Source organism: Polypterus senegalus, chromosome 9 (genome assembly GCF_016835505.1).
Source record: "Polypterus senegalus isolate Bchr_013 chromosome 9, ASM1683550v1, whole genome shotgun sequence".
Classification (NCBI taxonomy): Eukaryota; Metazoa; Chordata; class Cladistia; order Polypteriformes; family Polypteridae; genus Polypterus; species Polypterus senegalus.
The window spans coordinates 146,779,513-146,805,101 of NC_053162.1; positions in this window are offsets into that span (position 1 = coordinate 146,779,513).

A 25,589-nucleotide genomic window follows, 5' to 3' on the forward strand; every position below is an offset into this window, starting at 1 on the left:
AATTTTAACGTGTAAGAATAAGCTAGTATTTTTTTTTAATTTATAAAAAAATACTCCCACTTTATTTGTGGCTTGTTAATATATACTATAATTAAAAAAAAAAAAAAACAAACTTTGAATTGAAAAATTCCAAACCTTTCTTTTAAAACAATTTTGAGGAGAAAATTAATCAAAATCAACACAGTTTGTCAATTTCTATTCCTCCAACATGTGCAAATTAACATCCCATTTAGTTTTGAAGGTCCCCAAAGGGCTAATATCTACCACAATATTGATTCTCTTTGTGATGAAATAATTTCCATATGGAAATAAAAAGTTTAGGTTGTAAACTCTACATTGGACTGGTATGCGTAAGTGTAATTGGCATCTCTAAACTGGATAATTCAGGGTTGTTTCCTACCTTGAAACTAATTTAGCCAAGATAGCAAACCAGATCCTCATTATTCTGAGAATAATGGTTCTCTCCATGGTTACGAAACTGGATAGATTAGTAATAAGGTAGTTTGTGTACTGATCTTTGTATTAGTATTCGGAGAGTAAGGAAAGGCCTGATGATATGTGTAAAACGAATAAACCATGTTAGCACATAAAAGGTTACCATACTATAAGATTAAATGGAGACATGATGGCCCAGCAGCCATCATCATATAGCCAAGGTACAGTTGCTTCATTTATTTACCAGATATACAATTAGAGATCAACTGACCTTGATCAAATTTTAGGATAATATACAAAGTAAAGATTGCTAATAGACTGAAAAGATTGACTGTAACTGTCCAGTAAATTTAGCCGCAATAAGCAATGCTGATGAACATAATCATTACAATAAATACATCTAAAAAATATTTGGAGTCAAACTGGAGGAATTTAAATAATAACAGTTTTTTGAAACCTTTTCCTTGGTATGTTAAAAAATAGCCTTTTGATTGTCCTTCATTTCTATATTTTGTCCTGCAATAGGGCTAGGTAATAAGTTATTTTCTGTTTAGAATTAAAAAATTCTTCATTTTACTTAGAAACATGATTTTAATTGTACTACCACTATAGTTTTAACAGGCTTAGCCACAGATACTTATCATGACAAAAGCAAAGCCAATATTAAAATGGCTTACCCAGTCCATTAATTAATTCAGTCTTTCGCTTTTTTCCCTGACACACCAGGGGTTTTTTAATGTTAATTGGATTAGGCCTTCTTCTTTGTTCCAGGATACAAGGAGTCAAATGTTAGAGTAACTGTAGATGGCAAATCATTCATATATGTACATGCTTACTTCACTTAGCTGATGATTACAGTTGTGCTGAGAAAGTAAATGACTGTAGCTAAGAAATTACAATTAATCAAAAAGGATTGAGTTGACATTAGACATTCAGAACATGGAGGTTATAGTAAAAAATATTCAGGTTAGCCTTCTTATTAGTCTTCTGCCACATGAGACATAACATTCAGAGTAAATGCCAAGCTTAGATTTCAGCTTTGTATCTTATTGCTTATTTTCTAGTTGTCTCCATTTTTATTTAGTTATGCACCTTTAGGGTAACACCCATCATTTGCCATATTAATTACAGGTATGAAAAAACCTGACATACACAATAAACAAAATGTGGTATATACAGCAATATTACAAGAGAGTTGTTGATATTTCAGACACTCTGCAATATCTGTACAAGCTCACATCAGGTCTAATTAGTAAACAAAGTGTGTTGGCTGCGAATTTGAACATTAACCTACAATATAATTTTTTATGTGACTGTTATCCAACATAGTGTGAATTTCTCTATATGTTATAATACTTTGTATCAAATCCATATAAATACAATTGTTTGTTTTTTAACAATAGAACTCTTTCCGAAAATAGTTCCATCAACTATAATTTCAATTCAAATCTTAATAGGAATATGAAGATTTCAGTAAGCATACATTTTCAAAATAAGATGCAAGATACTTTTATTGTCGCTGTACAATACAATGAAATATCATTTGGAGCAAGCCTATGTATGCTTTAGATAGAAGTATATAAGAGTAGACAATAAACTAAGTACACATTAAACTATGAGAAGCACAGTTACTATTAACAGTTCCAAATATACACAGAGTGAAAGTAAAGGTAAACGTGTAAGCATAAATAGATAAATAATAAATGAAGTCACATTGAAGATTACAGTCAATGTAATGATCACGAGTTGCAAATGTGTGGTTGATGCAGATGTTCAGTTCAATCAGTGGTGGTTTCTGTTATAGGAAGGGGCTGTACATTTAATAGGCTGATTACTTTGGGGTAAACGCTGTTCTTCAGCCTGGTAGTGTGGGCAGGCAGGGCTCTGAAGCATCTGCCAGAGGGCAAAGGAGTAAAAATGCTATGACTGGAGTGGGTTGGATCTATACAAATGTTCTTTGCTTTTGTGCTGTAGCAGATAATGAAGATACCTTCCAGTGATGGTAGCTGAGAGCCAGCAATTATCTGAGCCATTTTGATGATACACTGGAGGGCCTGCTTTTCTTAAAGGTGTTATCAGAGTACCAAGTTGTAATGCAGTACGTGATTACAGACACTATGGTGCACCTGTAGAAGTTAACCAGCAGCTGTTGTGGGAATTGAGCTTTATTCAGGCTCCTCAGAAATGAAGCCTCTGAAGACCTTTCTTGGCCATTGTTATAATGTTTATTGTCCATGACAGGTCCTAGCTGATGCAGACTCCCAAAAATTTGAAATTCTGGACTGTCTCCACCCTCTTAAAATTAATGATTATGGAATTATGACCAATGTAGTTCAGTGTCCTGAAGTCCAGAATCAGTTCCTTTGTTTTCTTGGAATTGAGTGCAAGGTTGTTGTTCTGGCTCCTGATGTTAGTATCGTGGGTAGGTTTGAAGTTGCTTGGGAAGAGGAAGTAAAGGAGAGGGTTCAGTACACAGCCCTGAGGAACCCCAGTGTTCAGTGTTATAGATTAAGAGAAGTGCATTATCCATGTGCACAGTTTGTGGTCTGTTAGTGAGAAAATATAAATCCAGTCACACGTGTGAGTTGAGACCTAAGTTGTTTAGTTTGATAGCCAGTTTGTTGGGGGGGATGGTGTTGAAGGCTAAACTGTAGTCGATGAACAGTATCTGCACATAGTTATCCCTCTGCTCCAGGTGCGACAGGGCAGTGTGAGGGACAAGTAAGACAGTGTGCTCAGTTGACTTTTTTGTCCTCTAAGCGAACTGGTATTGGTCTAGGGAGGTGGTGATGTTGCTGTTAATGTGTCTGAGGACAAGTCACTCAAAGCACTTCATAGGGATGATTGTTGCAGACTTGAGGCAGGTGGGGACAGCGACCTCTTCTAAAGAGATTTTAAACAGGCTGGTGAACACTGCTGTCAGCTGTTCTGCACAATGTTTCAGGATCCATCCAGCAGCCCCATCAGGGCCAGCTGCCTAATTAGGGTTAATGTGGCTTAGGGTTCATATCAACTCATGTCCATTCAGCACCACAGTGCATAATGGGGCTTTTTGCTGGGTTAGTTTGGTGATAGGTTGGTTGCTGTCCTTGTCCAACCCTACGAAAAACTGACAGAGGTCATCAGGAAAAAATGTGTTTTCATCAAAATATTAGTAGCCAATATGGTGGTCGATGCTGTAGTCTCTTAGCAAAGCAACCTGAAATCAACAGAAGCACAATGCCTGAACAAACTTATAAAGGAAGCCTGCTTCATCACCCAGCGAACCCTGAACACACTAGAAGCTATTGTGGAAGAGAGCATGGTAGCAAAATTGGATGCCATCATGAGAAATCCCCTCCATTCCCATCGTATGCTAAGGTGCACCTTTGGGGGTCTTTTCTGCCCATTGCTTTCAGGCAGTTCAGTGCCTCTACCTAATGTACTTGTTAACTTTATTTTTTATTTATTTACTTACTTATCACTTGATTGATTGGTTATATTATTTGTCCTACATATCTGTATCCTTGTTTTCTATGTTTCTGCTACTGTATGCAACTGAATTTGTCAATGGAATTCTAATCTAATCTATCATACGTATGTCCCATATATTAATTTTATTAATATATTATAATATATTTTATTATATATTAATTTTCACATATGAATCCCTAAATATGCTCTGATTAGCCCAATTAGATGTTAGTGATGAACTAGTTGCTATTAAATATTTTTATTTTATTTTTGATGATGACCACATTAGTCCTTTCTGAAATAGTTTTTGAAGACTAGGCACCTCAACTTTCCCATATGGTATTTGGCTAGTCTTTAAAATTTTCATTACAAATGTGACTTTGAACTTTTCCAAATGTTTTGTATGTATAGTGTGGACACTAGGGGTCACTGTTGCCCCTTAAACCCAACAGACAGACACACAAGGCACAGGGTTAAAGTACCAAGAAGTATTTTTTATTCTTTGTTCTTCTTATACAGTGCCCTCCAAAAACACGGAAACCACAATAAACAAGCAAATAAACACAATACACAATATTCTTCTATCTCTTTTCTCCTTCAGACATCCCAGCAAGCTTCATCAACCTCCAACTAACTCTGGCTCGTTTGCTGGGTCCAACCAGTCCTTTACATATGGTCCGACCCAGAAGTGCTTCTGTTCGTTCATGTGACTTGCCTGCACATCCATGTCAGATGGAAAATTTGAATTTTCTTCAGCTTTGAAGTATTTCTGGATTTCCGTGCTCGTGACTTATTAGTATTTCCGGGCTATGAGGGAAGCTTGACTTCCCAGGTCCTTCTGCAGCGTCTCCTGTTGGCACCCATGGTGCCCAGCAAGCCTGTGAAGCTGAACTCCAGATCCCATAGTGCCCTGCAGGAATCCGGGGCACCACTATGCTGCAGTGAAGTCTCCATCTAGTGTCTTGGGTGATGCAGTGTTTAAAAGTAGCTGCTTTCACCGATTCTTACATTCCTGTCCCAGGCAGGTTGAGCTGTTGGCCATCCCTTACAACAGATAAGGTACTCATCTACTTAATTTCTACTTAAAGACTGAAGCATATATTCTATTTATGCTATTGATTTTTATTTACTGGTTGAATGTACAGCATAAATAACTATAGGCAAAACAATGGAACACTGTCAGTTCTAGATCAATTTAAGATATGTAAGTAGGTGAACCTTGTGGCTGATTGGTGTGCCATTCTTTGGCAACATTCAAGATATATTCTCCATAGTTGAATCCCCTTATGCAAGTACAAAACTTTGCCATAGCTTTGAATGTAGTGTGCATCCCACAAAGTTTGCAAACTGTTACTTGAACAGTTTACAACCATAATGCACAAATTGTTTGTATATTATAAAACTGTAAAATTATTTTTACAGTTCAAAAGCTGATACAGTAAGTGGTGTTTATGAGTGTGTGAAATTGCTGTGAATTTTATGTTATCTATCTATGTAAACATACACTCACCTAAAGGATTATTATGAACACCATACTAATACGGTGTTTGACCCCCTTTCGCCTTCAGAACTGCCCTAATTCTACATGGCATTGATTCAACAAGGTGCTGAAAACATTCTTTAGAAATGTTGGCCCATATTGATAGGACAGCATCTTGCAGTTGATGGAGATTTGTGGGATGCACATTCAGGGCACGAAACTCCTGTTCCACCACATCCCAAAGATGCTCTATTGGGTTGAGATCTGGTGACTGTGGAGGCCATTTTAGTACAGTGAACTCATTGTCATGTTCAAGAAACCAGTTTGAAATGATTCGAGCTTTGTGACATGGTGCATTATCCTGCTGGAAGTAGCCATCAGAGGATGGGTACATGGTGGTCATGAAAGGATGGACATGGTCAGAAACAATCCTCAGGTAGCCTGTGGCATTTAAACGATGCCCAATTGGCACTAAGGGGCCTAGAGTGTGCCAAGAAAACATCCCCCACACCATTACACCACCACCACCAGCCTGCACAGTGGTAACAAGGCATGATGGATCCATGTTCTCATTCTGTTTACGCCAAATTCTGACTCTACCATTTGAATGTCTCAATAGAAATCGAGACTCATCAGACCAGGCAACATTTTTCCAGTCTTCAACTGTCCAATTTTGGTGAGCTCGTGCAAATTGTAGCCTCTTTTTCCTATTTGTAGTGGAGATGAGTGGTACCTGGTGGGGTCTTCTGCTGTTGTAGCCCATCCACCTCAAGGTTGTGCGTGTTGTGGCTTCACAAATGCTTTGCTGTATACCTCGGTTGTAACGAGTGGTTATTTCAGTCAAAGTTGCTCTTCTATCAGCTTGAATCAGTCGGCCCGTTCTCCTCTGACCTCTAGCATCAACAAGGCATTTTCGCCCACAGGACTGCCGCATACTGGATGTTTTTCCCTTTTCACACCATTCTTTGTAAACCCTAGAAATGGTTGTGCGTGAAAATCCCAGTAACTGAGCAGATTGTGAAATACTCAGACCGGCCCGTCTGGCACCAACAACCATGCCACGCTCAAAGTTGCTTAAATCGCCTTTCTTTCCCATTCTGACATTCAGTTTGGAGTTCAGGAGATTGTCTTGACCAGGACCACACCCCTAAATGCATTGAAGCAACTGCCATGTGATTGGTTGATTAGATAATTGCATTAAAGAGAAATTGAACAGGTGTTCCTAATAATCCTTTAGGTGAGTGTATATATACATATTCTTTATATATGAACATATACATTAATAATAAACAGTTGGTTTTAGATAGTTTGTGACATACAGAAATTGCACAAGTCAACTTCATATGTTCTTAACCACTAATGAATTTTTTTGAACAAATTACCGAAAAAGTGAGATTAAGAGGTCTTTTTTAAAAAGTTAAGTATTTATGTTCAATTTTGTTTCTCCTAATGCAGTTCTATTAAAAAAATAAAAATCAAATACTTTCTATGTGCTGCACAAAAATTTGTCCATTTCAATGCAAATATTTAACAGTGGACTGCATTTATTGTTGTGGAAAAAAGAAATATATACTCATTCAGACTGAAAAGTGGTATCTCCATGTGAGGAAAAGCAATTTGACTGAAGAAAGATTTCAAGTCATTTTTAAAGCCATTCAACATGAATGACAGCAATGAAAGACTACAGCACTTTTCCAATATGTATATATTTTTTCGAAATTTCATTTTAAGATATAGTATTAGAAAACCATGTGCAAAGAATATATAATGAATATGTGAAATGTGCATTCCTTGTGCTTATAATCAATTTATAATATTATCAACATACAACATGATAATAATATGAAGCTTACAGAATAATTGTGAAAAGAAAAACTGCTAATTATCACTGTGGTTTATCTGAAGTTTCAAGTTTTAATCATATAGTTAAAGTCAGTAAAATTCAGCATAAATGGTGCAGACAACAGGCAAAGGAAATACCATAACAATTACACAGTATCAATGGTAGGGGTACTAGGCTCTGGTGCTGGAGTTCCATAGTGGCTGCAGACTTTCATTCTAACCAGTGTTATAATTAGAAATCAGGCCTGGCAGATAATGAAACTTGGTATTTAATTATATGGCTTGTTAGTGCTTTCATTCTTCCATGACTAATCTTTATCACATTGTAGATTTTTCATTTTCTCTGAGCATTATCCATATGTTTTGTGGTCCGTAACAGATTTGTATCTTTTGGTTCTTCTTCTCTCTCAAACCATTTTACTAACACAGATACTTAATGATGTATATACACAGGATTAAATGAAAGCATGGTCCCTTTGTCATTTGCGCTTTATTATTAACTGATGGTTGATTAAGAAAACAATGGACATTTAAAACCTTAATACAGCTGTTTAAAACTAAAATAGGCAATTAAGGGATCTGATTCATAATAAAAACTAAAACTTCAGCCCCAAAAATATTGCTTTAGTAGTAAATACATGGGTTTGGTTAAAGAAAACACCTGTAGCTACTGTGGACCTCCAGGACCAAAGTTGAACACTCCTGCTCTACGGTGAATTTGACATATAATACATATTTTATGCAAAATAAATTCAGTGCTGGCAAGCTCTGTTAAGCTGATGAAAGTTAACCTGCCCTCATAGATATTCACTTTTATAGATGAATAGTGGACAGTAAAAAGGCTAGCTGCATCATAGTCTCATATGACAACCGAAGGGTTGGAGATCACAAAGTGCTGTAGCTGGTGGTTTTAAACTGCTTAGTTTACTAATGAAACCACTCTTCCACCTTTACAGGGCAATTATGACAAGAGTTGCCTTAACAGAATGTTTTCCATTAGCTTAGATCCCATATAGCCTAGCAGGTAACTACAAGAATCCCTATTTCCAACCACAAATATAGCCACTACACCAAAAACAAATAATAGTTCCTTAAAAACTACCACTCTCAATCTGTAGTGTTATTTTTTTTCTCTATCATTACTTAGGCGGCCATACTTTTTAGGAAGCTGTATATTATATTATACTGTACTTTCTTCATGCAGAACTCTCTGAAGGTAATATTGTACATGAAAGTGGAATGTAAACACCATTGTAGAGATGGGTAACGGTACAACATATTTTCATGGCGATTGCACACTCCTCTTAAAGCTATAAATAAATACTATGTTATTAATCTAGAAAAACACAACTTACAAATAATGTTTAAATACAGTCCTGTAAATGCATTCAAATTATTCCATTAATGTTGTTTATTAAGGTAGTATGTGTTGCTTGTATTAGTAATTTGATTCATATTAAAATAAAAAAAAATTATTAAAACCTGTTTAAAAATAACACCTCTTTCTAAACATTCAGTCCCTGGAAGCTAAAACTGCTATGGCTAACAAAATAATAGTACTGTACATAGTCTGCTCTCTGGCCTCTTACTAAAACCTTGCTTCATTAACTTGACATGATTTTTTTACATTGAGGTGCCAATGAATGGTTTTATCTTTTTTCAAAAACCAAGTAATATTGGTTGCAGTACTTCTTTGTGACTGCATATCTTTCACCTTTATGAGTAGGACCTAGGGGACATATTGGGCTCTTCACTGACTACATTCAGACAGTGTACAGAAAGGATTAAGAAGTCTAATGGAATGTAGATATGAACTACAGTAATCCCTCCTGGATCGTGGGGGTTGCGTTCCGGAACCCCCCGTGATAGATGAAAATCCGCAAAGTAGAAACCATATGTTTGTATGGTTATTTTTATATATTTTAAGCCCTTATAAACTCTCCCACACTGTTAACATTATTAGAGCCCTCTAGACATGAAATAACCCCCTTTAGTCAAAAGTTTAAACTGTGCTCCATGACAAGACAGAGATGACAGTTCTTTCTCACAATGAAAAGAATGCAAACATATCTTCTCCTCAAAGGAGCGCCGTCAGGAGCAGAGAATGTCAGAGAGAGAGAGTGAGATAAAAGCAAACAATCAAAAAATCAATACGCGCTTTTAAGTATGCTGAAGCACCGCAATAAAGCAGCATTTTGTAGAGGAGCGTCCGTATCCTCTAGGCAAACAGCCTCTGTGCAAACAGCCCCTCTGCTCACACCCCCTCCGTCAGGAGCAGAGAATGTCAGAGAGGGTGAGAGAAAGAGAAAAGCAAACAATCAAGCACCGCGCGGGAAGCATATCTTATATCATTGAGGATTTTTATTAAATATGTAATACATGCTCTGATTGGGTAGCTTCTAAGCCATCTGCCAATAGCGTCCCTTGTATGAAATCAACTGGGCAAACAAACTGAGGAAGCATGTACCATAAATTAAAAGACCCATTGTCCGCAGAAATCCGCGAACCAGCGAAAAATCCGTGATATACAGTATATTTAGATATGCTTACATTTAAAATCCGTGATAGAGTGAAGCCGAGAAAGTCGAAGCGCTATATAGCGAGGGATTACTGTAGAGTTCCAAAACACCAAAGTCACAAAAAAATCCTTAAAACATCTACTAGAAGGGGAAGAACCATGAAACCTCAGCTAAAAAAAAGGAGTAACAAAGAATCTTTATTAAAAAAAATAATATTCAAAAAGCTTTGTAACTGACCTACCTGTAAATTATGATAATGCAGCGATGATGGGTGATTTTAATATTTATATAAATTGGGAAACAAGCAACTCTAGCAAAGGTTGTACACACCTGAGAAACTTGTAGGGATTTTCCATATTTCACCAAAATAAAATAATCAGACAATGAGTCTAATTCTTTGCCATGGTATTGAGATTCACAATGTTAGAGTTACTCTCATAAATTACTTTACCTCTTATTACTACTGAAGTGTGTTTAGCTTATTTCTGCTGTGCAATTAAATGAGAGAATAAAACAAAAACAGTGCAACTAGATTTCAACTTTACATCAGAATTTATGGATTTTGACTGAAGTTCAAACTTAAGAGTTCAAAGAGAAAATGAGATATTACTAATTGCATCTGAATACAGAAATTAATTTAGAGAAATTTATTTCTAGCAGCATGGAGTATTCCCCTGTATTATTCCATATAGTGTTCAAATCATTCCATTTGTAGAATTTATGTAAGTCAAACTGCTCCTAAAAGGCTCATTACTTTATCTTGGATATCTGACCACATAACTGGTTTTTTTTTACATGCTTTCCATTGGTGTCCAGTTAAATGTAGAAATAATCTCAATATCTTTTCACCTGCGGTGAGTTCAGTTGTACTTACTTATCTGTACTTACTTACGTATCAGAGCATGCATTATGATCTCCAAATGATTCCCACTATAGATTCGAAGAATTAATAAAAACAACAATGGGAAACAGACATTTTACCTACAGGATCTAAAGGCTGTTGAATGATCCAGCTGCTTGAGTAAGAGATGCCTCATCACTTTCAACATTTGCTGCTATTTGTAAAATATATAAAAGATTTAGATAGGAATATAAGTAACAAGCTGAAGCAACTAGGCTGATTCCAAGGTTACAGGGGTTGAATTATGAGGAAAGAATAACATGAGCCTATACAGTTTAAGCAAAAGAAGATTAAGAGGTGACATGATTGAAGTGTTTAAAATTATGAAGGGAATTAGTACAGTGGATCGACACTATTTTTTAAAAATTAGTTCATCAAGAACACGGCGGCACAGTTGGAAACTTGTAAGAGGTAAATTTCGCAAAACATTAGGAAGTTTTTCTTTACACAAAGAATGATAGACACTTTCAATAAGGTACCAAGTAATGTGGTAGACGGTACGACTTTATAGACTTTCAAAACTCAACTTGATATTTATTTGGAAGAAATAGGTGGATAGGACTGACGAGCTTTGTTGGGCTAAATGGCCTGTTATTGTCTAGATTGTTCTAATGTTCTAATTTGATTCCAGACTGTTACTTTAGTCTGGGTTACCCTGAATAGAACTTCTGAATAGAGATTTAGAGTTGTTCATATTGTAAATTGTGTGTCCCTTGTAAAATAAAACTCAAAAGAGCCCACTATCACTCTAAAGGAAAACCTTAACTGGTTCAGTAAGACATATAATGTATAAGAACAAGACCCAGAGAAATGGGTTTTGGGTGGGATTGTATTCAACACTCAAGACAGGGAAAAAATATTTTTGATTCAAAACATAATACAAAAGTCTGTTTTCATTTTCTATGTTTATAGTCTGACTGTTATAAGTGTGGATCTATGACACTGTCACATACTGTATGTGCAACCACATACATGTATATTGTAAATGGTGTTCATTGTACAATGCTTATGATGTTGACAGTGTATAATACTGCAAACAACAAAACATTAATGACAAAGGCCAAACAAAAGCTCAAGACATACTCCTAAAAAAAAAAAGGAAAACTGTGTAAAATCACACCTTGTAGCCCTCAAATGTAGACTATATGCAGCACAAGAAAAGAACCAACACAAAGCTCTAGGAGATACCTACATAAAGTCAAAACATAACCTCTCTTTCCTGTATTGTAGCACTTGATGGAAATGTAGCAGCTGAATTAGGTGAGGGCAAGCCTAGCAGTGTATTGTTTTTCTCTGCATAGTTAAGATTACCGTGATGAATGCTGTCTTAAAGGTTGCAGGAAATCAATAAGATATAATCGTATCTGATTGTCTGGTGAGCCTTAGCGATTTACAGTACATAATACCATTCCCTTCTTCTCCATGTTGCGATCACATTTTGCATTTTGCATATTACAGAACCATAACTCGTCCTTTAATATGTAATGAGCATTCATATAAAAAAAATGATTATGAGGTTTAGAAAACCGGGTACTGTCATACTGTGCCATAATCTCCATTAATGAATTTGCTGTGGAAAAGAGTGAGTTGTTTTGGAATTTTTTGAGAATTGTATTTTTAAGGACCTTATTTCAATGGCAGATTATAAAATTCAAGTTAGGAAATCCAAACTTTTTTCATGAAAAAAGCAATCATAAAGTTTTTTCTTGAGTGTCCATAGTTTTTAAACATTTAACAATGTAGAGCAGTCATGTTTTTCTTCTTTGTGTGGACATTCAGTTTTTTAGTCAGTAGCTATAGGTTTGTGTGTGTAATGTCACAATCACCCTCTTCTGTATAAGCAGACAGCAGTCTTATTTAGTGTCATGGAAAACTATGCTTGTCTGTTTATTTTTTTAAATATCTAAAGTAAGAAACAACAGAAATTGCAAGAGCACAGTCTTGTTTTGTTTGGGTTTTGTTTTGTTAGTATATTAAGATTTGGTCCAGTTTGTTCCAGCTCTTTTTTTTGTGTTAGAATTTTTTTTTTCTGCTGCTTTATTATGGTCTTTGCAAAGCTTCGGGGGGATATTAATATGAGTGCAGTGTATTAATAATGTAATTTGGGAGTAGATAAAATTCTTTTATTGTTTATTTTTAAGTGCATCACGTTGTGATTTTGTATTCTTTAGCATTTCATTAATATGTTGCTCTAACTCACTGTACTATTGCTAGGGCTTGCCTCATAGAAGGTACAATGCACCATGTCACAGGGAGTCAGCTTTTATAACTCTGCATTCTGCTTGGCACAGCATTAATGATCATGAATCCAACAGTTGAACATTTTCACTATGAGTCCTCAAAGAGCAACACCTTTTGATTTTTTTTTTATTGATTCACAGTAGTTTTCTTCTTGGCTTTTGCAGCAGTCTTGTTTCTAGATTTTGACAATAGCTTCCCTTCAGATTACCATTGGGTTTCAAGATAAGATTTGGCAAAATATTGCTTTCATGATATTACACTGTTATGACTTAGGAGTTTGGTGACAGCTTGCTTTTGGGTTATTGCATGGTTTCAATTCAGGAGTCCGTTGCCAGCTTGGCTTCACATTATAGAATGGTTTCTAGTCTAGATTTATGTGGGAGCTCACCTTCAGGACATAGTACAATTTTGAGTCTGTCATGGTATTTGTGGCAGAGTGCTTTCTGGAAGCCAACTTCTGATAATTCTCATGTTGGTGTTTTTCTGGCAGTCATTTCTCTGAGTCTTAGTTACTGACTCTTGTCACAGTTTTTTAAATACCCATGTATCTCCTGTTCCATTTAATACCATCCTTGCAGTTGTTCTTTAACTCTATTGCCAGAAGACGGTTATATATTTTTATTATAACATTAAAAAAGCAGGGGAACCTCATCTATGCTACAGTCCAGCTGATCCATTTTGCATACTTCCAACTTGGAGCTGAATTCTGATCTACGTAGGTATCCCAGAAACATATTTACAGATATAGCTTAGTTTTATTTATCTTTTTTGGGCTTTCAGCCTATTAGGTTTCTGCATGATGCTGCCTACATAATACACTGGTGTTTGCTTTGCACCCTTGTTTAGCAGCTAAGATTATTCCAGCTCTTGGCTTTCAACTTCTCAATGTCTTGGTTTTTTTTATTGTGGAAGGATTTTGTGGATGACCCTATTCTCAGAAAGGGAGTCTTTTACTCCTACTTCTAGAACCCCTAGTTATTCAGACTTACACAAATGTTCTCTGACTCATCTCTTGTTCTCTTATCCCTGCACTCACTTGACCTGAGACTGTGGACTTGTTCTGCACCCAGACATGGCTGCTACTCTGTTTTACCTTCACTATTAGATAGATAGATAGATAGATAGATAGTAGAGAATGTGTCCTCTTTATATCAAGTATACCCCACAAACCAGGATAAAACAAACATTAGATGCAAACAAGGGCAGCACATTTATTCAGTTTTATAATCTTTAACATTCTTAAAAATTCTTAATATGCCAAAAGCAGATGAATGTGGCAAATTACCATTACAACCTAGACATTTCAGGAGCTGTCATAGACAATCCGGGCCAACAAACCCAATGTGTGTGCCATTCAGTCACTTAAGGTACATTGCATCATCTCGTGGTGTAGGTCTTCAGGGTGGCTATGCTTGCTGGTTCTCCCTCTTCTTGATTTTCTCTCCCCCATCTTTCTTTAAGCTGCTAATTTTAAAAGGTTGTCAGATCTAAGATGAATGCCACTAACCCCACTCTGCGCTCTGTCATTTTGTCAGACAATCTCAGTGCACGATCATGAGGTGTGCATGCAAGAAATTAACCAATGACTCTACGGCTTTACTTTTTTACCACTTAAGGTTCATCTTATCAGACTGCCCTCTCCATCAGTTTAATATTTGCTAGTTTTACTTCTAGAACCATCTGTCTGCTAGACATTTCCTGTTTCTGTGGTTAAGCTTCTTTTACTGAGATAAAAAAATTCAAGACACTTTAAAGCACATTAAATATTATAATGTTACATTCCTCTCCACTGCTAATTTTTGATTTTATGGAAATATTTTTTTGTGCATTTAGTGCTTCAAAACCACAGAATGATCTAATGACTTCAAAGGAGGAAAAAAATGTTCTCATTAGTTTGTCTTTTATAGTAGTGAGTTAGATCAATATACAGTGGAACCTCGGTTCACGACCATAATTCGTTCCAAACCTCTGGTCGTAAACCGATTTGGTCGTGAACCGAAGCAATTTCCCCCCCATAGGATTGTATGTAAATACAACTAATCCGTTCCAGACTGTACGAACTGTATGTAAATATATTTTTTTTAAAGATTTTTAAGCACAAATATAGTTAATTACACCATAGAATGCACAGTGTAATAGTAAACTAATGTAAAAACATTGAATAACACTGACACAAACACCCAGGCTCCCTGTTCAGCTGCAAGCGCAAGCTCGCTTGCTCGCCCTCTCTCTCTCTCTAGCACGCACGCAGGCTCGCTCGCCCTCTCTCTCTGTCTCTTTCCAGCATGCAGGCTCGCTCTTCCTCTATCTCTCTCTCTCCCTCTCTCCAGCACGCAGGCTCGCTCGCTCTTTCTCTCTCTCTCTCTCTCTCTAACATTGCAGCAGTTTGCGCTATAGCCTTGCAAGCCGATCGCTGTATAAAACACTTTTTTTTTAATGAGTTTTAAGCACAGGGGGAAAAAAAAGGAACATTTGAACAAATCCGAACTTTATTTAAAAACCAACTACAAGCAACCAAGAAAGTAACATTACAGGAGTTCGCACTATAGGCTTGCAACCGATCGCTGTATAAACGCTTTTTTTAATGAGCTTTAAGCACAGGGGAAAAAAAATGAACATTTGCAAAAAACTGTAATTTAATAAACCACCAAGAAAAGTAACATTGCAACAAATCTCGCTACTAACCACTTGCTGTAAACACTTTTTTAATGAGTTTTAAGCACAGGGGGGAAAAAATGAACATATGAAAAAAGTGAAAAGTAACACTGCAACAATTCACGCTACAAACCGAAAAATGAACATTTGAAAAATCCGTAATACAAAAACCATAAACCACCAAGAAAACTAACCTTGCATGAGTCGAGTTCTGGCATGAAGTGAGAAGGAACTGGGTGGAGAGGAGGAAGAGTTTGGCTTCGCAATTGAGGGATGTTTTCCTTCAGGTGTTTTCTCTCGTGTGATTTCTTGGGTTTCTGGTGTTTTAGCTGTTTAGCTGGTGGGAGCGAAAGCCTCATGCAGCCATTCCAAAAATAAAGTCCTTGTGACCCAACCCTTCGTGTTTGCCCTCCACATTACTGGCAGTCTGGCTTTGTTTACATTGTGCTGCTTGAAAGCATGAGGGTTCTCAAATTGGTAAATGAGTAAACTGGTAAACAGTTTTTCCACCTCTTCCAGCACTTGAAGCCTCTGCCTGGTTAACGCTGTAACTCCTTTTACAAAATCAGCTGCTTTAATAGATTCTTTCTGCTTTAGAATAGTCGAAATCATAGATTTTGACTTCTTGTACTCGGCGGCAAGATCAGTAACACGAACGCCACGCTCATACTTTTCAATAATTTCTTTCTTTACTTTGATTTCAATTTTCTGCAAAACTTTCTTCTCACCACTCTTCACTTGCTTAGAAGCCATGGTTAACTGCAAAAGCACACGAAATACTGTATAGCACAAAGAGATCACAGATAAAGCACGCACGTCTGACTGAGAACAATGAAGCGGCGCAACACGTGCTTAAATACAGTAATCGGCGCGTACTAACCGGAAGGGAAATGAAATAGAGCACAAAGAGTTCACAGCGAAAGCATGCACGCACGTGCAAGCACGCATGTCTGACCGAGAATAATGCAACACGTGCGGAAATCATCAGCATTCACAAACGGAAAGGGAAACTGGCTTGCTCGTATACCGAGTGTGTGGTTGTGAACCGAGGCAAAAGTTTGGCAAACTTTTTGGTCGTAAACCGAGTTTTACGTGTACCGAGACGTTCGTGAACCGAGGTTCCACTGTACTCCTAACATGCTTTATAACTTTTAGATTTAGAAATGTTTCTGGTAAGAAGTGTCAGGTTTTCTTCACATGTCCATACCTACAGTTGTGCACACTGTTGTATCATTAGACTGTAAACTTCCTTCATTGAAGGCATCTCAATGTCCTGAATATTCACTAGATGTAGTTTAGGAATCTTGCATATAAGTATGCTTTTAGACACTCATATTGTAATTTAAAAATATATATCTGGTTACACATTTGTAAGAAAAAAAGTGAAAGTTTGTTAAAATATTAACTATAAAAGAAATACTTTTTTGCCTTCTGTATTTTAATGTATTATACAACAGAGTCTCGCTTATCCACCCTTCACTTATCCAACATTCTGTATTATCCGACGTCCCACCGCAAAAAAAAAAAAACACATCAATCGGCAACAAGAACTGAAGTTGCGAGTGTGAGTGTAGTTTATTAGTTGCTAAGTTCATTTTTTCAGTTAAATTTTTCTTTTGTTTTGCTGTAAAACATGATTACAGTGGATTATGTGGCCAGCCCTCTCTGGTGTGTGTGTGTGTGTGTGTGTGTGTGCATGTGTGTCTCTCTCGCTCATCTGTGTGTGCGCCTGTGTCTCTCTCATTCGCGTGTGTGTGTGCCTGTGTCTGCATGCACCTGTGTGTGTGTCTCTCTCGCTTGTGTGTGCGTGGATCTCTTTCTCGTACGCGCATGTGTCTGTTTGTGTCTCTCTCTTGCGCTGTCTCTCTCGCTATACAGGGAGAGACTGAACACGTGCAGAAATCATTGGCGCACACAAACCGAAAGGGAAACTGGCTCATTTGTATACCTAGTGTGTGGTCGTGAACAGATGCAAAAGTTTGGCGTACTTTTTGGTCATAACCGGATTTGTACGTGTCCAGAGACGTTCGTGACCCGAGGTTCATGATGTGTAAAATTATAACATAGTTTCGCGTTTAATAGGGTTTTTCTTAATACCTCCCATTATCCGACATTTTCGCTTATCCGATGTTCAGCCAGCCCGTTTATGTCGGATAAGCGAGATTCTACAGTATACAGTATATTATGCATTTTCATCTAGTCAAAAATTATTTAAAAATGATGTTTAATAAAAAAATATTTAAAAAATGAGTTGCTCCAGCACTTATTTATCTTGATTAAAGCTATTAATCATTGCCAGAACTCAGGACTTCAAAAAGGTCATTTTTGTATCTGTTGTTTTATTTATAACTTGAGTATGTACTTTTTGAAGTCATTGTGCAATGCTTTTTAACCATAAGTAACACATTTGTGTTGCTGGGAATGTCATGTATGAATTCTGAAGATCAAAATAGACATACATACATACTCTTCACAATTTGACTTCTCCCCAGAAAACTTTCCAAATGATTTTTCATTATGTTCTTCTAACCATACTTTAGTTTTCTGGCGTAGAAAGATTTGTGTGGGACTATGCTGTCCTGACTTCAAAAGCTTGCAGTCTTTGCCAACTCATTTAAAAGCTAATTATGTAAAGTTGCAGGGAAATGGAGTGGTGCAATTTGACATAAAATGCCAATAATTATTTGGCAATGTAAGTTACTTTAAACATAGACAAACCCACAATTTTAATCATGACTCAGTAGTGGGGAAAGTTGATCAAATTCCAATTTGGCAAAGAATGTAAACCTTTATATTGTTAAAAACAAAATATGAAAATACAAAAAAATTGATTGATATACAATTGAGAACAGTATAATTGAATGGGTCCTGGAAAGATGCAGTGGCAATTTGTTCCTGTCAATAGGATGATTCATCAAAGGATTTTTTCAGTAGTTATTGACACAACACTAAACTTATTTTACTTCTGTTTATAAAGTTGTGAAATTCAGCATATAAAATTGTAGAATGTCTAAAAGCAGAATCACAGCCCTTTGGCCTATGTGTGTGGCCCCTTAGAGGTTTATTGCTAAACAAACTTTAATTTTAGTCCATTTGATGTCAACACTGAACATTTCTCAGTGTGTCTATTAACAAATTACTATTTTAATTTCTACCAAATTATACAAACTGACATTCTCATATGTGTATTTGTGTAAATGACATAAGATTAGGTGCTGTCTTATATTTAACAGCCTGAAATGACAGACATAAAGTGAATTGATTGTTTTATTTAGGCATTTCATTTGGAATATTTTTAATTCATGGATGTTGAGGCCTATGTTTATGTTAAACACAAAATACCGGTCAAGTTATATTAAAAAATTAAATAAAGCAAAATCCATTGTTAAAAATCCTCAGACAATGATCCTAGCTCTTTGTTAAGTCCGCTCAAACCTCCCATAACTACATGGTGTACTAGTTGCTCAGCGAACAATACTCTTTACAAGTCCTCCCCAGTAATAGCTTATTCATTGACTACCATGGTGGCTCATATGGTGTCAACAGTGCTATCTGAGAGATGCTTACAAATTAAAGATTAAAAGAAAAAAACAAGTGAAAATGTTGCCCAGTAGAAAGTACTTGTGTATATCTAAGATTCTTCAACAGGCAGAATGTCAATTTACTGATTCACAGTCTTCAGCTTATACTTAATTACGCTGAAGTGAGGCAGTTGTTGCCTACCACTAAGAACATATATGTAACTACTAGTGAATGAAGAAAGCGACAGGTCTTCGAGTCCATCTTGTTTGAACAGATTTTCCTAATATGTACAAGGCTTTTTCTGGAAATGGTGTATTTACCAATAAGTTTGAATGAATATGTTTGGGGTGTACTGAGCATGTGACTGTAGACTAGTCATCTGAGTTATGCAACATGAGTATTTTGTGTTTCAGATTAGATTATATTAACTATATTAATACCACAATGAAACTCAACAGCAGCAGAAATATAAAAAACAAGGGGAGCAGGCTTTACTGATAAGGTTGTTCAGTAATTGTGCATCTTTTTAGCTCAGGTTGCTTCCCCCAGGAGACTGCAGTGTAGAATAATACACTGGGCACTATGAACTGACCCAGTTTACCACTAAAAGAGCTTCACAAGAGTGTCCTTTCATGTCCTAAAGGGATTACAGTTAGACAAGAAGTTATAATATAGCTCTCGGATTGCTAGTAACAGGCAGACCGAGCCAAGAAATGTACAGAATTCTAAATCAGTTTTAAAAGCAGCTTGGCTGTTGGTGGGGTGGGGTGCTCTCTGGCAAGTGACTAGACTGTTTTAAAAAAGCACCAGCTCCCATCCTCCCTTTGCCCCAAAATGAGCAAACACACAAAGCACTTGTCATACAGGTTTCTGTCTCAACAGAATGTTCTGACATGTTTTTTTTTCTTGCAGCAAAGGAACTGTTAGAGGCATCACTATCAAAAGCTCAAGGTTAGTTCTCTGAGATTCAGAGCTAAGCAAAAAAAGTATTTAGATTTCTTCTTTATTTTCCAACTCCCTGTGACGATGCGGGTCCTGCTCCATGCCCCGTCTTCCAGATTTGGGAGCCCTCGAACCCAACACCATCAGTAATGTAACCAGATGAGCTGGTCTGATGGGGACAAATCAAACTGAGCAAGGGGATGGTGGAAAAGTGCAACAGTGTTTTTATTAAAACAAAAACAAATCCAAACAGTGTCAATAGTGAAAGAGCAGTGCTTCAAAATGTTAATAATCCATAAAAGGTAACAATCCCAAATGTTTAAAACAAAGCTGAAACACAAGACTAAAAACCTGCACCAGTCATTGGGGCCACACCAGATAGTGGTTGCCGGGTCCTCCATATCTCAAATCCATAGACTAGGAATAGTTACTGGTTTTGTCTTTCTTTGTTGGCATTCTGATATCTTATTCATTTTCTTTTTATATTTTTAAGCCATCAGTTACAGGTACTCCTGTAACCCTAACCCCTCTGCCCTGGCTTTCTCTGCACAACAGCACAAGATAATCTGTTTGAGCACAGAGGCTGGTAAATTATTCTTTTTGTTCCTTATGAAAGACCCCTGAATTAATCACCTTGAGAAATTCACTACTGTCATTCAATAATATGATTCAGCTGGAAACATCTGCATTACTGTCTAATGGTGCATCTAGTTTAATCTATCCTAACCTTACAATTTTGATCCTTCTCTGGAGAAATCCTTTATTACCAGAAATGAGGGTGGCGGTGTCACCCTAATTTGGGGTAGTTTACAAAGATTTTATTTTATTACTAGTGACTGGAAGCCTGATTGATAAATGCTAGTGAGCAGTGGTAGACCAGAAACATGCGAGAATTTGTAGCTAAAACAAAGTACATGTCATGATCAAATGGCACTTGAACACATTAAAAAATTTTCTGTATGTATATGCACTGGTGATAGAAAGCAGACTACATTTAGAGTTGGTCAATAACCAATAAGAATCACATCCAATTCAAGTAGAAATGCAAATGCATTTTTCAATCTACATATGACAATCAAGTCAACAGAAAAGAGAGAAGAACTGTGTACAATGGTGGCAGCAGTAAGGTCATTATGGGCCATATGAAACACATTTATAGTTGAACTGGGCTGTTTAAAAAAGGTCCAAGGGTGAGATGCAGTCCAAAGGCCTTGAGTCTGACACCTCCATTTAAATACACCATATCATAAAGTAAAGGTTGTCTCTAACTGTTTTCATGAGCATTAAATAAGTTGCACAAAGCACTCAATTATTCATTTTAAATTTTTCTTAAGAACTCATTTATCTTGTATAAAACCATGCAAAATTTTTCCAGGGCAAGATTCAACCTGTGAACGTTGCAATTTAGCTCCAGCTTCACATAGCCACATGATTTGGAGGTGAACCAAATTAACATCGTTTTGGACAAAAATATTTGAATGCCTATTAGACAGCCGTGGTGTCAACAATTACTCCTAACCCATTAATGACAATGTTTGGTGTACACTCAGACAGGCTTAAAGTGGAGAAGGACAAACAAATCGTAATTGCCTTCACCTCACTACTAGCACATAGACTTATCTTGCTCAAACTGAAGAACCCCAACCCACCACCTTTATGTCAGTGGGTAACTGATGTCATATACTTTTCAAAATTGGAAAAAGTCAAATTCTCACTCAGAGGATCTGTTCAAAACTTTTTATGTAGTAGGATCAAATTAATAACTTGTCCTGTTTTTGGCTGCTCCCATTAGGGGTCGACACAGTGGATCATCTTCTTCCATATCTTTCTATCCTCTACATCTTGTTTTGTTACACCCATCACCTGCATGTCCTCTCTCACCACATCCATTAACTTTCTCTTAGGCCTTCCTCTTTTTCTCTTGCCTAGTAGCTCTATCCTTAGCATCCTTCTATCAATATACTCAACATCACTTCTCTGCACAAGTCCAAACCAACGCAATCTCGCCTCTCTGACTTTTTCTCCCAACTGTCCAACTTGAGCAGACCCGCTAATATACTCATTTCTAATCCTATCCATCCTCGTCACACCCAATGCAAATCTTAGCATCTTTAACTCTGCTACCTTAAGCTCTGTCTCTTGCTTTCTGGTCAGTGCCACCGTCTCCAATTCATATAATATAGCTGTTCTCACTACTGTCCTATAGACTTTCCCTTTCACTCTTGCTGATATCCGTCTGTAACAAATCACTCCTGACACTCTTCTCCACCCATTCCACCCTGCCTGCACTCTCTTTTTCACCTCTCTTCCACAATTTCCCATTACTCTGTACTGTTGATCCCAAGTATTTAAACTCATCCACCTACACCAACTCTACTCATTGCTTCCTCACCATTCCACTGACCTCCCTCTCATTTACACACATGTATTCTGTCTTGTTCCTACTGACCTTCATTCCTCTCCTCTCTAAAGCATATCTCCACCTCTCCAGGGTCTCCTCAACCTGCTCCCTACTATCGCTACAAATCACAATGTTATCAGCAAACATCATAGTCCACGAGGACTCCTGTCTAATTTTGTCTGTCAACCTGTCCATCACCATTGTAAGTAACAAAGGGCTCAGAGCCGATCCCTGATGTAATCCCACCTCCATGTTGAATGCATCCGTCACTCCTACCGCAGACCTTACCACAGTCACACTTCCCTCGTACATATCCTGTACAACTCTTACATACTTCTCTGCCATTCCCGACTTCCTCATATAATACTACAACTCCTCTCGAGGCACCCTGTTATATGCTTTCTCCATGTCCACAAAAACGCAATGCAACTCCTTCTGGCCTTCTCTATACTTCTCCATCAACACCCTTACAGCGAACATTGCATCTGTGATGCTCTTTCTTGGCATGAAACCATACTGCTGCTCACTAATCATCACCTCCCTTCTTAACCTAGCTCCCACTACTCTTTCCCATAACTTCATGCTGTGGTTCATCAATTTTATACCCCTGTAGTTACTACAGTCCTGCACATTCCCCTTGTTTTTAATTATCGGCACCAGTACACTTATTCTCCACTCCTCAGGCATTCTCTCATTTTCCAAGATTCCATTAAACAATCTGGTTAAAAACTCCACTGCCATCTCTCCTAAACACCTCCACGCTTCCACAGGTATGTCATCTGGACCAACTGCTTTTCTATTCTTCATTCTCTTCATAGCTGTCCTTACTTCCTCCTTGATAATCCGTTGCACTTCCTGATTCATAATCTCCACATCATCCAACCTCTTCTCTCTCTCGTTCTCTTCATTCATCAGCCTCTCAAAGTACTCCTTCCATCTGCTCAACACACTCTCCTCGCTTGTGAGTACATTTCCATCTTTATCCTCTATTACCCTAACCTGCTGCACATCTTTCCCTTTGTCTAGCCAATCGGTACAGGTCCTTTTCTCCCTCCTTAGTGTCCAACCTCTCATACAACTCATCATACGCCTTCGCCACCTCTCTCTTCACCTTGCACCTTATCTCCTTGTACTCTTGTCAACTTTCTGTATCTCTCTGGCTATTCCACTTCTTCTTTGCCATCCTCTTCCTCTGTATACTCTCCTGTACTTCCTCATTCCACCACCAGGCCTCCTTTTCCTCCTTCTTCTGTCCAGGTGTCACGCCAAGAACCCTTCTTGCTGTCACCCTTACTACATCTGTTGTAGTTTCCCAACTGTCAGGTAATTCTTCACTACCCCACAGTTTCTGTCTCACCTTGTCCCTAAACTCAACCTTGCAGTCTTCCTTTTTTAAATTCCACCATTTGATCCTTGACTCTGCCCTCACTTTCTTCCTCTTCTTGATCTCCAACGTCATCGCACAGACCGCCATCCTGTGCTGCTTAACTGCACTTTCCCCTGCCACCACTTTGCAGTCTTTAATCTCCTTCAGATTGACTTTGCAGTCTTCAGACTCCTTCAGATTGATAGGATCTAATTAATAACATTTTAGAATAATCTTCTATATCCGGGGAAAAGGATACTCTTCCTTCCTTGCTGCTTCAGAGATTGGCTTTGTTGGCTGACTCTCCTCTCTTTCTTTTGGGTGGAGGTTGCACTTTGTTCTTCTTAGATTTGATTTGATTGTATGAATTGTCATTTGATTTTAATTAAAATTAATAAAATAAAAAAATAAATAACAGTAAAATTACAAACTGTATTTTTTACTGAATGAAACAAGAGTGTATATTTGATACGTGGTAAGAATGAATGCTTTCTCCTTTGAAATATTAATTTTGTTTTTTTAATGTTCTGGTTATTTAAACAATTATTTACTTGTATGCATACAAGTGGGAAATGCTGAAGTTGCTGGTCCTTTCAGAGTCATTTGTGCGGATGTCTGTTCTGTTTAACTTTAATTGTCTGTATTCAGATACAATTAAGAAAGCAAACTCCAGAGAAAAAATACATTTAAAAAAGGTAAGTATTTAAAGGTACAGAAAAAATACAAATATGTGTCAATTTCCTCCAATCTGATGCCACTGCACTTTTCTAATTCTTCATTTTCATCTTTTCTCACTACTATGTGGGGTGCTTGATCAACCTTCTCCACACAGCTCAGCCTTGCATCTTCTCCTCAGTCAAAGCCATTTTCCTCAGATTTTCTTTTATTCATCCACCTTTGCTTTGGCCTCCCTCACTTTCTCTTCCTCTGGACTTCCATTTCCACTCTTGCCTTTAACTTACCCTTTTCTTTCCCTTTCACTGTCTTCTTCTTCTTCTTCTGGACTACTTTCTTTAGCCAAGTCCACTCTTTGCCCAGCAGACCTTACTCACATTTCCACAGGGGTTAGGTGAGTACCTTGCACGTTTCCTACAGGATATGCCCTAGCATTTTCCAAAGCTCACTTGATTGGTTCCATCATTAAGGTTTAGGCTAAGTTTTACAACTGGATACACTTCCTGACTAACCCTCACTATTTATCCAGGCTTGGGACTGGCACCAAGGTGAGCTGGTATGCCCCCCTTTTCTAAATGGAAAGTAAAAGGAAAAAAATGGGTCAGGTAATTAAACAATGAGCTCAATTAAAGGTAACAATGATTGGGGTTCTGACAACTTAACATTTAGAACCTCCATTAACCTTATTAAAGTTGCTGATAAGTTGTGTTTATTGAATTTCTGTTTTCTGACCATAATTATGGACTGTTAATAAAACTTTCCTATTATGTTTCTCTTGGTTCCATTATGATACTTGCAAAGCTCTTCTGCTGCTCTTGGGAAAGGCAACAAAATACTTGTGAGCCATGGAATTCAAGGATGAATCCAATGATTAAATGATTTTGTTCCCTTATTAAATCACTCAATGCAGTATTGTATAATAATGCTCAATGGCGAGGAGAGAGTGGGTGTCCTGTTGACCGAATCCTCTGAACTATTACTCGATCCGACTTTCTCTTGGACCTTACATCATAACTGACTCTGGACACCCATGAAGATTGTTTTGCACAGGAATGCTGCTGACGGAAGTTTTGGTTTTCAACTGGCTATATCTTAACAATAACATTAATATATTATTAGGATCTAGTTATGTTAATCAGTTTGAATTTGTTGTGTTT